This window comes from Amphiura filiformis, chromosome 10, assembly GCF_039555335.1.
Source record: "Amphiura filiformis chromosome 10, Afil_fr2py, whole genome shotgun sequence".
Classification (NCBI taxonomy): domain Eukaryota; kingdom Metazoa; phylum Echinodermata; class Ophiuroidea; order Amphilepidida; family Amphiuridae; genus Amphiura; species Amphiura filiformis.
Window position 1 is genome coordinate 64978258 of NC_092637.1, and position 13785 is coordinate 64992042.

The following is a 13785-nucleotide window of genomic DNA, read 5'->3' on the forward strand; positions in this document are numbered from 1 at the left end:
GATGCTAGTGTGTTTTATAGAGTAAAGAGTTATATGTATTTTTCGTGATGTAAAAAACAAACAAACAAGAAAGTAAGGCTAAAAGATACTTAAATAAATACCCGGGATCGATACACGTGAATTTGCTATGCACGAGTTTGATATGAGAAGAAAATCTTTGGATACCGGTGTAGAAAATGATGAATATCTCCCGTAAATGATTTCGTATAAAGAAACCAGATGTGGTTCCTTGCACATGAATATATATTTTGAACAGATATGATAGTCGTTAGCTTGCGCTTTGAGACAGCAGCTTGCGTCTTGAGTCAAAAACTGACAATAAATCCGCAATAATTCTGATTTATATGTGCCGAATTATATAGCGCAGTGTATCGGCCAATCGTGAAGGTAGTCTAAAAGAATATGACCTATGGCTACCATGCTCGACTTGACACAGCGAGGTCAGTCACCGAGCTAATCGGGGCTATTGTCAGTAGCCTTAGCCAGATGTCCTTCGGCCTATTATGCCATTCAAAACTATTAAACAGATCGATACAAATGGCCATGCGTGGCTGTGGATTCAATCTACCATGGCGATTTCTGCCATGAAGATATCGGGGCGATGACACTGTGCGGTGTTTACAACCGGTTGTATCTAGGGAAATTACAGTATAGGCTAATTATCAACGCTAGGCTGAAATCGAATAAAGCTTGCTTCGACTCGGGTCATTGAACACATTAAATTATAACAATATATCAATTAGGCATAGTCTTGTCCAACCATGGTAACAGGTTGCCATGATACACTTGCTTTAGCTATCTTATATCGATTACAGAAAGAACAACATTATATTATATAATGGCGATTTTACCAAATGGTTAAGAAAACCATTATGAATACTATTACATTTAGATTCAATATATTTTTTTATATCTTATACCGTAAATGAAATAATGTTTAAAAAATGAAGTATTAGAAAGGTAAGACTCTCAAACGGTCCTCATAACTGCTAAATCGTTGTCATAAACTATGTACATGTACAAATATTTAGTATGGCAATAATTTGACGGATCCAATGTAATGCTAAATTATTTTATTTAAAGCTTTTTTTGAGAAAATCATCAAAAGAGCTGAAAAGCATGATTTTGAAAAAAAAAATGGCCCTTTTTTGTTTGTTCATGGATCCAATTTTCAACTTACTCCGCTTTGGGCAAAAATGGTAGCAAATTGTTTGTGTAGCTGAGTAGAACCAGAAAAAGAACTAGAGGGCCTTATATTTGTACACAAATACGGCTATACCTGCATGTTATCGGTGTACACAAACTTATAGTCCTTATTTTGCTGAGCACTTAAAATAAAGAAAGTTTACAATTGTGCTGGGTGGGTGTAGTTCTGTCAAGAAGTTTATGTTCGTTAAGTCATCCAACTTCGGGCCATCAGCCAGGGGAGTCGTCTCTCTTACTCTCCATAGGTCACTGTTGTCAGTCTCTCTTATTCACAGTAAAGTATAGATTGAAATTCACAATATACAATTTAATTAGGGGAAAGCTATTCCAGAGGGAGTATGTAAATTAAACGGAACAGCCATTTCAGAGGGAGTATGTAAATTAAATGGAACAGCCGATGGATATGTAATTTAACTGGAACAGCATTAACGTTTATATCATCTTATTATAATTACGCTATTCTCTGTGGATCTGTGGGGTGGGTGTTAGTAACAATATAATTCTCAGTTGCAATCTGTGTACAAACTGAAGCCATAAAGCTGCTTTATTTGATGAGAAACGGCCGGTCCTTTGTTTTAATATTTGAGGCCCATAATATCGACTTATAAGGCACGTGTTGGTCACTTCTTCAGGTTGGGTTGTGTAATTAGAGGAGTGAGTTGAATCCAGGCTTCTGATAAGAGCCCCTCGGTCATCGGAGCTGTTGGACTGGTGTGAAGACCCTTTTCCTGCAAATGGGCTTTACATGAGTAAGAAAAATACAAACAAAACTTGCGCTTGTTTTGAGATTAAAGACGGTATTTTAAACTTTGTTTGCATCAATCACCGTACATTAACCATTATTAACGTATGAAATGATAAAACAATAAATTATAATTTGTTTCTCCGAAGCAACATAATGGAGACGTATAGCTGTATTTTAGATGTAGATTCCGGTAGATATTTATTATTATTTTAATGAAAAATAACAGTTGAACATGTGTTTTGTTGTTGTTGTTGTTGTTGTTGTTGTTTTCCAAATAATTTTTTAAAGGCAAGTACATGTATTTTTCACAACAAAATAAACAAAAATTTGGTATCTCTGTCGAAAACACAGGTTCTTTATCAAAACAACACGGATCATCTATCGAAAAACACTGTCTTGTGATAAAAAACACGGTTACTCAAATAAATACGGTTCTCGTTCAAAACATGGTTTTCCCGATCGGAAAATCTCGGATTCTTACCATGAACATGATGCAACCTGGTATCACACCCATAAAAACTAGGTTGATCGCAAACTCGGGATTTGAATCGAAACATCAGCTCTATCGACTTAAAAAGTACAGCCCCCCTCAAAAAACAACAACAAATACTGCCTTTTGGATTCGATAAGCCTGGTATCTTGCTACGAAAAAACCGTGTTTCGATGATGAAACCTGGTTTCTCGTTTAAAATGCATATTACTTGCCGTAATTTTCACATCATTGTTATGGACTCTTGTAGATTGAATAAGATGGGCAAGAACGGCCGCCTACCATCACGTGACATTTGCTTCCCTGAAATTTCATATTGGCCATATAATATATAATACCATAAACATGATAAAGATCACGGGAAAGCAATGACAAATATCTCTACGAGACATTAAGGGTGGAGGCAATAAACATATTTACCAAAAGAACATAATCTTGTTTATACCATGATATTGTTGCAGGCTGTATCTCAATACTATCACAACTTCACCACTGTAACTTACCTAAAAGCGGTTCTTTTAATTTTAGAAAATAAAATGAAAATCACTCTGCGCTTTTTGTACTGACCAGACTATAGTAATATGTATTAATCGAGATGATCGAAACAATTTAGGACACTAAAGATATGCACGCATACAATGAGCGAACGTAGATACAGGGTGAGTCAAAAAAAGTGCAATAGAGAAATAATTCATTTTAATTAAGAACCGAGTTGAACCTTTTACGTTTTAAAACATTTTATAATTAACATATCCATTAGTGATCTTGTGTGAAAAAATCAAGGAATTAGCATTTACCGTTTGGTTTTATGACATATTTTATAGCGATACGAAATTTTAATGTTTGTCCAAGAGACATCTAAAATTTGAATGTCAGCCCACTCTGTGTAAGGTAGATTTGGAACCACTGTAATTTTCTTAACCTTAAATAAAATGGAGTGCCCAAATTGTTATTGCCCTTGGTCTTGTTTAAGGGGAAGAAACATTATTTGTTGTTATTTTCATTTCCCCTTTATTTTAAAAATGTAAGCGAGTTTTTCAAAATTGAAGTGGAGTGAATTTCAAAAAGTTGGACATATTGGGATTTAAAAAAAAAAACTGGAGTTGGAGTCGAGTGAGGTATGAAGGACTTAAAGAAATGATAGAAAGTTTGGTTGAAAAACAACAAAAAAAAAAAATAATAAAAATAACCCAAAAATGAACCTTATTTAAGTTAAAATCAGTTTCGGAGCTGATGCATTTATCGTGCATTGTGTGCCCCCATTCAAAATACATGGTACTTCGTGGACAAATAATGAAATTGGGTATCGCCAATAACTCAATTTCGTCAAAATGTCACTTAACTACTTTATCTACTGGGGTCTTCAATTGCAATTGCTAATACGAGGAAATAAAATTTAGTGTATGATATTTGATGCAAGGAATAAAGTCCATATTAGGGCGTGAAAACAGGCGCGTGTTACCCGAGGGTATCGTTTTAGTCAAGGGTTAAATCCTTGTCTAGGGTGCTTTTCAAAAGTGCCACAATGGGAGTGTGCATCTGAAATCCGTGTACTTTGAAGATTATGAGACTTTTGTGCCTAAATTGAACAACTCGGATGAAAGATATGGACGTGGAACTCCGGGTGGCACTCTTCTACGTCACACCTCGGCTTTACGAGTATATGAAACTTATCATGGGACACAGGTGAGGTGTCACTAAAACATTTAACATCTCACCTGAACCTTTGTAGCCTATTTGTGTACTTGTGTGATAAAAAAAAATCTACACTAATCAGAGTTACTGAAGGTGATAGCCTGCCAGTATTGCCAGTTCCAACATTGATTGGTGGGGAGAGGGGAAAGGTAAATTATTGTTGTAGATGTCATGTTTGTTCATAAACAAAACACACGCAAATTCTGCACGGAATTACGACAACGTGTACCAAGTGTTCCAAGATTTTTATTCGAAGATTGTATCTGGCAATACAAAAACATTTCAGCTAAATTTCGTCTTCGTCTCATAACTCAAAAACATAAGTTCGCACGAGGTTTATATTGTAAACGATTTGGGAGTAGATGATATCCTTTACAATCATAATAAAATTGTAGATAAAGAAATTGACTTATTTAAGTAGTGGTCACTGAAAACATCCCCATATGCTAAATTACACACATTTTGTAATTATAGGGCTCTAAATTGCATGATATTGTGTCAAATTGTGTCAAAACTCAAAAACCGAATGTAGTATGAGCTTCATATTATACACGCTTTGGGAGAATACTACTTGCTTTCGAATAGCTGTAGAATTGGTAATAACAAGTTTGGTTTATTTAGGGAGTGGTCACTCATATCATCCCTAATGTTAAATGACACACATATGTCATAATTAGGGCCTAAAACTGCATTAAAACTGATCTGCCCGAGTTATTTTTAAATTTGATTGTTAAAGTTAACTGTATTGCATTTGTTAGATATGTGAATGTTGGAAAAATACAACAACAAAATTCTAATTGATATAACGATTTGTAAGTAAATAAACAATGAGCTACTACTCACTTAATACCATTAACCTTTTTGGACATGATGTACAGCTATCTTCAGAAGATAGCATTGTATGACTCACAATGTCATTGTGTGTAAATTATTTGTAAGTGAAGCCTAAACTAGCATTACAGATTCACAATTTTATTCCATAAAAAATACTTTAAAGTAATGGCTCCGGTGCGTCAGTTAAAGGGGTTACTTATACAGTGTCATAAAATTAAGGTAAACATACTGAAACGAAAAGAAGGATGTACATTGGCAAAAATTAATCTCTCTCTGTCTGGGTCAGATGGCACAGGATTGCGCTGCCGTGGACTTCACAAGAGTACGCCATCTACTTCTATCAGAAGCCAAACGTGTTGCACCATACATTCCGTGTGATGAAACGTTCTTCACATCATTTTTCCGAGATGTTGATGGACGTCCCCTTCCACGATGGCCTTCCACGGTTCCCTGAAGAATCTGCTTCTCAACTCCACCATCCTTTCTTACAATGTGGCCAGAGTTGCTCCATTTCCTCTCAATGATGGACTTTCTGATGTTTAAGTATGTGCCAATCTTATTCAGGGCCCAGATATTTGTCGTCTTGTCTCTCTCAGATACTCCCAACAGCCTCCTATAGCACCACATCTCAATTGCAACTATCTTCTTCCTGCCATTCTTTTTCATTGCCCAGGATTCGCAACCGAATGTAGCAATTGGTAAGATTGTTGCACGAAGTAACCATACGTTGAGGTTGATCGATAAACCACGACCCTTCCAGATCTTTGGCATACTCTGAGTTCTTGTCCTTACCATAGCTAATCTTCTTTTGAAATCAGATGTGCTATCTCCTTTGCTGTCTATCATTGAACCCAGGTATTCAATTAATTGTTTTAATTCCCCAGGAAGGGAGTTCCATACATTGGCACCACAGAACGAGATGGACCTCTTTTTATAATCTGTTTTGGGTTTGTCAGCTTCTACACTGTTTACTTGTTACGTGTCATGGAAGTCAGTGATCAACAGTGGCCTATGACCACCCAATGAACACAGTATATAAGCAAAACTATTCTTTTTCTGGATCTACTCTGACTACACAAACAATTTGCTACAATGTTTGCCTAAATTGGAGTAAGTTGAAATTTTGATCCATGTACAAACAAAAAAGGGTCATTTAGCCTAAAATTAGGTTTTTGTAGGATAACTCAATAACGATACGTCGTAGATAGCATAAACCAAACATTTTCTTTACCGTACGATTGGCGTCCATACCCACCAGCAGTGATCTAAAGGGTCTATACTAACACCTGAAGGTAACGCACATCGGTAGACAAGGGTGTTGAACTCAACCATTTTTCAAGACCTTTTGCTCCCAGACTAATAGGGCAAACCAGCATGTTTAATGGTAAACAATCGGGCGATTCTCTTGACAAAATTATACCGCTCGTGGAGGATTATGGTTAGGCACATGATGGGCTGTCGTAGCTCATGGACTATTTGTAATTTTACACAAACGGTGTTTTCAACTGTAATAGAAAAATTACAGTATAGGCTAATTATCAACGCTAGGCTGAAGCTATATTAATTAGGTATATAGTCTTGTCCAACCATGCATGGTAACAGGTTGCCATGGTACATTTGCTTTAACTATCTTATATCGATTACAGAAAGAACAGCATCAATATATTATTATAAATACTTTCAATAATTAGAAATAATAAATTCTCAGTTCCTTGACGACCTGGGCGATTCGTGGCGATTTTACCAAATTGTTAATTAAACCATTGTGAATACTTTTATATTATTATACGGTAAATTCATTTAAATTCAATATTTTTTTATCTTGTACCGTAAATAAACTAAAGGTTAGACTCTCAAACTGCTTTAACTATCTTATGTCGATTACAGAAAGAACAACATCAATATATTATTATAAATACTTTCAATAATTAGAAATAATAAATTCTCAGTTCCTTAAGGGATCCAAAATGAGCGTTTATTGAGTTTCGACAGTATTTTTTGTGGGACATGAAAGCACCTCAGACCTATCGAATTGCATTCTGAATACGAAGCATGTCTTTCTGATAGCAAATAATTTTCATTTTTAAAAATCACAATATAATACAAATTTTATGACAAATTATAAAAATTTGATATTTTTCAAATTTTGATATATAACAGTCCTCGAAGTAAATTATATAAATCTAATGATATATTCTTAAAGTGTATGTAGCAGGGAGGAAAAGCCGACGGTCAATTGAAAATTTTGACCTTTCATATTGAAGATATGGATTTTTTTCCAAAAGACCTAATTTTTTTGGTGTTTTGGGAAAAAAAATCCATATCTTCAATACGAAAGGTCAAAATTTTCAATTGATCGTCGGCTTTTCATTCCACCTACATACACTTTAAGTATAAATCATCAGATTTATAAAGTATACTTCAAGTACTGTTAAATATCAAAAATATCAATTTTAATGATTTGCCATAAAATGTGTATTAAATTGCGAATTTCAAAAATCAAAATTATTTGATATCAGAATGACATTCTTCGTATTCAGAATGCAATTCGATATGTCTGATGTGCTCTAATGTCCCAAAATAAATACTGTCCAAACGTTCATACCCCAGCCCTTAACGACCTGGGCGAATACTTTTTATCTTATACCGTAAAAAAACTAAAGGTTAGACTCTCCAACATATAGATATCTTTACAGGAAAAAAAAATATCATTAAAAAGGAAAAGGGTAAATGAGGAGTTTGGAAAAAATGTGTTCCAACTCAGTAATAGAAATGACTCTTTCATATAAGCCACGGTTGGGCTGAATTTTCCATAATTGCATATGAAGGGTTAAAAATAATTATTTTGTGCTGTGTTTTTGAACTGTATCACTTCAAAAAATGTTTACTTAATTATAGATGGCTTACATGACCGACGTTTCCCTATTACGTATTTTAAAAGAGATAAGCCTATGTTGGCCTATATAGGTCTGTACAGAAATTAAAAAAAAAACATTTATTTTTCTACGGTGTTTGAAGCATTCGACAGTGGTGAATATAAAAAAATAGTCCTCATTAAAATTTAACGCAATGCTTTATTCTTCTATGTATACCCTTTGCATGCTCTTTGTTTAATCTGTTCACAAAAAGATGGCATATGGTTGGTTTTTCGTCACTGTAATATTGTAGACAATGATATAAAATTAATTAATATGCAAGTAAGATTGTTTCGCTAGTAAAAGTATAATTGTCTCGTGAATAATAGGTTTTGTTGATAAAGTGTTGGTAGCGGCATGTATATTTAATAATTTTGTATGTGTTTTTTTGACGAAGTGAGTGGCAATTTGTATAAACTAAATTTTTGATAATTTTCTATAATGTACCTTTTTTCGTCAATCAACTGTTTTAGTTCCTTTTGTTTTTGTTTTGATTTATCATCTTATTTACCAGTGCCACAAAGAAGTGGTTTCGCGACCACTGTTACTTCTTAAGTTGCTTTTTGTGGCCCCTTTCGGCGAGTTTCAAATTTAATTTTGTCTATAAATTTAAGTTTGTTTGTTGTTATATATTTTTGCCAGACGAGTTTTTTTTCTGTTTTGTGTGTAGGGGGGTGGGGGTGTGTGTGTGAGGGTGTGTGTGTGTGTGTTTTGGTATGTATAGTGTTCATGGGCCTTGCAAAAAATACGTTATATTGCTCAAATGCTACCGAACCCAAGTAAGGAGTTTATAAAAACGGTAAATGATGAGATATATCAATATGTTTGGAACGGCAAGCCAGATAGAGTTAAAATAATCAAGTCTGTACACAATTATGAGAATGGTGGAGTAAAGAGGCCAAATGTTGAAATGCATATAAATGCTTTCACGGTAAATTGGATTCGGAGGGTTGCCCGTGGTGATCAAAAATGGGTAAAGTTATTTCGTCTTTGTATGAATGTAATAAGTTACGATATTTATTGCTTTGGTATATCTCGTTTTATTGAGATGAAAAACACGATAGATAATAAGTTCTGGTATGATACAAAGACCAGATCAATATAGATCTACTTATGACCCCTCGGTTAATTCTTTTTGGATCGAATTTTGATTTTTTATTCTAACACTGATTTTGACTATTGCAACATTTCATTTGTATAGAGCAAAGATGGCAGAAAAACGACTGAACCAAGCAATATGTAAAAAAATAATAAGAAATGGCAATCCAATTAATGTTAATGATAACTCTTTTTACCACTGTGTATTTTTTTCACAGTAAATTAATTTGCGTGTTTTCAATTCTCGTATAATTTATATTATAATGCTTGTCATTAACACTAATAAATAAAATGGGATGGGAAGGAGGGGGGGGGGGGTTGCTGGTGAAGGCCTGTTTTGTCCTTGTTTATGGTGAGATTTTGGGGTTATTTGGCTTGGGGTTGTGTTGTCATTGAGTTTCATCTTTTTTGTTGCAAGATTATCCTATACTTTCAATGCTTTAGGCCCCTAGTTTCCTAGCAAGAAATTTAGTTTGCAATTTTGTGTATTTTCATAATTTACATTAGTTATTTAGGGGTTCATTCATGTATTCTCATGACTGAACGGTTGTTTATGCCCGAGGGGCCGCTTCTTATGTCATCAAAACATTACAAATACATTATTAAAAACATGATTTTCATTTCCCTTACCCGGCGATCTCACATATTGACCAATCACTCGCGCTGTTATATAGCGTGTGTGTATGAACGTAAATTAATGCTAATTTACCTGTTGATTAACCATCATTTTTAATTTGCCGGTAATTTAACAACACTGACTTATTTATTTTTTTTGTTTATCCTTTGTTTGTTAGGCACGGTTGTTTGATGTATATAGAATTGGCTTCATTATTAACTAAATGCAAACTATAGATGGCGCTATTTATCCTAAATCATATTTGTTTATTTGCAAGGGGTAAGTGATTAATACTGCCATTAAAACAGCTGGAATAGGTGAAACAAGCAACAAGGAAATTTTATAAACATATTTTATCAAACAATGAAAGGAATTATCTGTATTAAAAGCTTGAAAGAGTAATATCCAGTAACTAAATAGCGCCACCAATTTTGTCATTAATAGATACATTTTATATCCGAAAAAGCTATAAAAATGCTATAAAAGTGAATAATTTTGTAAAAGAGGGGAAATCAAAGTTGAGAATGACTCAAAAGCATCTGTATACATTAGCATGATATCACATTTAGCTGTTTAAGCCTAAAATTTGGTTGTACATGATGTTTTGCTTGAAAAACTAATAAATGATCCCATCAAACAACCGTGTAGGCCTCCGTACTTGTCTTGTTTAGTTGTTATCTGTGTGTGTTTATTTTTTGGTAAGGTGGTGCAACACTTTTGCAGTCATTGGCCTTTTGTTGCATCTTCTCCATCTTGTGTTTTTTAATCATTTTGGTGTTAATGAAGTGTAATTCTTTGTACTTTTGATGGAAATAAATGGAATTGAATTGAATTGAATATATCACACCACTATTTCGCTACGCAAATCTAGCAAATCATCTTTAAATAATAATATTAATTACTATTATCTTATCCACTTTTATTTTTCAACGTTTAAAATTTAATTTTATAGGTCAATTATACGACGTATGTCTGTCAATTTATATTACAAGCTTAAGTAGTATAACTAACTTTTTAAGCAACACGTGCTAGTTTCATTTACAAACATCACCTGATTTGATCACTGAAGCGAAGACGTATACCATAGTAACTAATGTATGCCACCATAGCTACCAGTCAAAGATGGCTTAATTGCACGCCATAGGAACGATATCTTATATTCATTCATAAGCATGCATTTGATGTGCAACGAGGAACTTAACTCCTTAACCTAACGTATTGGAATATTTTGAATTTTTGAAACACTGTGAATTTGTTTAGAAATTGGTAAGTATTTTTTCTTTCTTTAAATGTAAACCTATCACATAATGGAGTCAAATGAAAAGATGGGAGGGAATTCAAGTGGCGTAGCCATGTTTTCGGAACAAGGACGGTGGGTATTAACCGTGTGAATGCACCTAAAACAGTATGATTTCTCCTAAGATTGTTCTTGTCAAGTATGTCACGTCAGTGGCACCTCCTACACATCAGCGTGCCAACCAAATGTACGAATTACTTTGCTGGGCCAAATGCACGCAAAACGCGCAAAAGTGTGCAATTTCAATGCTTTAAATTGGTGAAATCAAACGTGCACTGATGAGCAGGCCAAAAGGAAGACAATGCACGTGTTTGTTTTAAAACACACCAGACATTATGACATTTGGCACAGTTGTACACCATGACATAGGGAATATTTTTAAAAGTGGAGACATTGCGAAAAAGTCCTAGGTCAAAATTTGAGAATTTCTGCTTACTGGAGGCATTTCGTGTTAAAAGTGGTTAAATAAGTTTTTTTAGGATAATTTGATGGTGCTGAATTCGACAATGCTGTTTAACCGGTTCAATTTTGGAGTCTTACCCTTCAATATTCAAGAAACAAAATGGCCGCCATTTTCAATATATTTTGATAATAACTTGAATTTAATCCATGTTTATAATACAGAGTAACCCAAATTTATTGTTACTGACGTTTTAACTAGTATGGTTTTGCCAATATGTTGAATTCTTTTTCAAAATTGGCCACCATTTTCATCAAGTTTGTCCCTTTTCTACATTAACTTGGACAGTAGGCAACACATGATGGCAGTACCCATGATTTTGATACCAAGGATTTCAAATTATCTGTTACCTTGTTACCTACTCACTGTTGTATTCAGTTAGAGTTGCCACCATTTAGAATTCGAAGATGGCCGCCATTTATTTGGTAATTTCTGAGGTGTATTTCAAAAAACAAAATTGTCATCCTTTTCATAGTGGTGTATTACTTTATCTGGCTAAATGCACTTTAAATTTCTTTACAGGAAAACAGTGGCATTAAATTAGTTTTTCAAGTGCATTTACGTACTTACGGTTAATTGTTGTGTTAGGATCTTTTTTTCTTTCTATATATTTGACATTTCACTTTGTAGTGCAGTGACTATTCTGATGTCTTTAGTCTTTTCTGTTTCCGCACTCTTGTTGGCTGTTAAATGCACATGTACTCCCATCTGACGTGCATGCTAGCTGCAATTGTCACTTATACATCCTTTGGTACATTTGCATGTAACTATCTCGCGACATGCTTTGGGAATCGGATGTAGTGTTGTGGAACCCAGATTATCTATGTATGACCAGCAAGCTGTGATACACTGTCATAAGCAGTTACAGGCTAGCATGAAATGGCAGCAACGTTTCCACGTGGCATTTTTCGGATGGGGATGAATTTGGGGTTCTTACGAGTTCCTGACGAGTTCCTGACTAAATCCACAGCTGAGTATATGGCATCTTGTCAAAATGAGTAGCCATCAGGATAAGTACGTCAGTGTCACGTACGGATACCACCACAGCTTCAGCATTTTTCAGCATTTGTGTTAACGCAATGAAGTACACGACTAGTATCCACCTCCTAATGATTGGCCTCTAACAGCTACCACCTGGAGCTGATTCTACATGGCCTGAGTGGCGGTGTCTCAACAGACTACGATCAGGGGTCCGAAGGTGCAAGGTCGCTTTGCAGAAATGGGGCTACCTACCAGAAGGGCAAAACACTACCTGTGAGTGTGGAACGGTTCCACAGACTATGGAACACCTGTTGGTGTGTCCACAGATGGGGCAACACTGCACACATGAGCTGAATTCAACGATTCTGCTCGTCACTGTGTCAGCTATTGCCTCGGGCGCATTTGGAAGAAGAAGAAGAAGAAGAAGAAGAAGAAGAAGAAGAAGAAGAAGAAGAAGAAGAAGAAGAAGAAGAAGAAGAAGAAGAAGAAGAAGAAGAAGAAGAAGAAGAAGAAGAAGAAGAAGAAGAAGAAGAAGAAGAAGAAGAAGAAGAAGAAGAAGAAGAAGAAGAAGAAGAAGAAGAAGAAGAAGAAGTTGAAGTTATGTGTCCATCCCTGAATCAGATTAGTGTGTGTGCAATTGACCTGAGCGCAAGAAGTCCGTTAGTTCACTTGGCCCCTCAACATGTATACACTAAAGTTACGTATTGTTTCTTAGGGTTTTATAATCTTAAATACATGTTCCAGGGTGAAAACATCATTAAAGGTTGTGAAAGATTTGTTTTGGGCCCTGAACATGTATAAAACATTACCAAACTATACTAAACTATACGCAACTTTAGTGTATACATGGTGAGGGGCCAAGTGGACTTACGGTCTTCTTGCGCTCAGGTCTTCAATTGATACAGCATTTGTCATAAGCTGTTGTGAAAGTACAGGTGGATGAGTTTGTTGGTCAGCGCCTTATTCAGCTTGCTGATAACACACATCATGTCGATTTCAATGATTTGCATTAATCTATGTATACTGTAGACTGCAAAGAGAATGAAGTCAAAGAACAACCATCAAGTCAGAAAGAAACATTCTACAGCGACTTGTGAAAACTCCTAAGGCAGGATCGACGTGCACTAAACCTGGACCAGATTCTGCAGCATGAACTTATGCCTGTTCCAATTTCACTTGCTGCCATGAATGGGAGCCTGCACACAAGCACTGGCAGCATATCAAAATGGGCAAATGAGTTAATACAAGTTAATACGGGATAACTGGACTAACTACTATCTCTCACTTGGAGAGAATAAATCAAATGACAAATGATGCATCCACAACACTTGTAGTGGCTGGAGGATATGCACAGATCACAAAAGTAAGATTTAATCTTCCGATTCACGGATGGACACACCACACCTAGAGGCCAACCATGAGGAGGAGGATACTCGTCTTCTATTTGA

The 13785-nt window shown here is 35.3% G+C and overlaps 1 protein-coding gene across 1 annotated transcript in view; it reads left to right on the plus strand.

Moving 5' to 3' along the window:
* The first annotated feature begins 10762 nt into the window (after positions 1 to 10762).
* LOC140162364 (CMP-N-acetylneuraminate-poly-alpha-2,8-sialyltransferase-like) overlaps positions 10763 to 13785 on the plus strand; it is a 28025-nt gene continuing 25002 nt past the window's right edge. The window contains exon 1 of the mRNA XM_072185576.1: positions 10763 to 10865. The gene's annotated coding sequence lies outside the window, so the exon portion shown is untranslated. The remainder of the gene's footprint in view (positions 10866 to 13785) is intronic.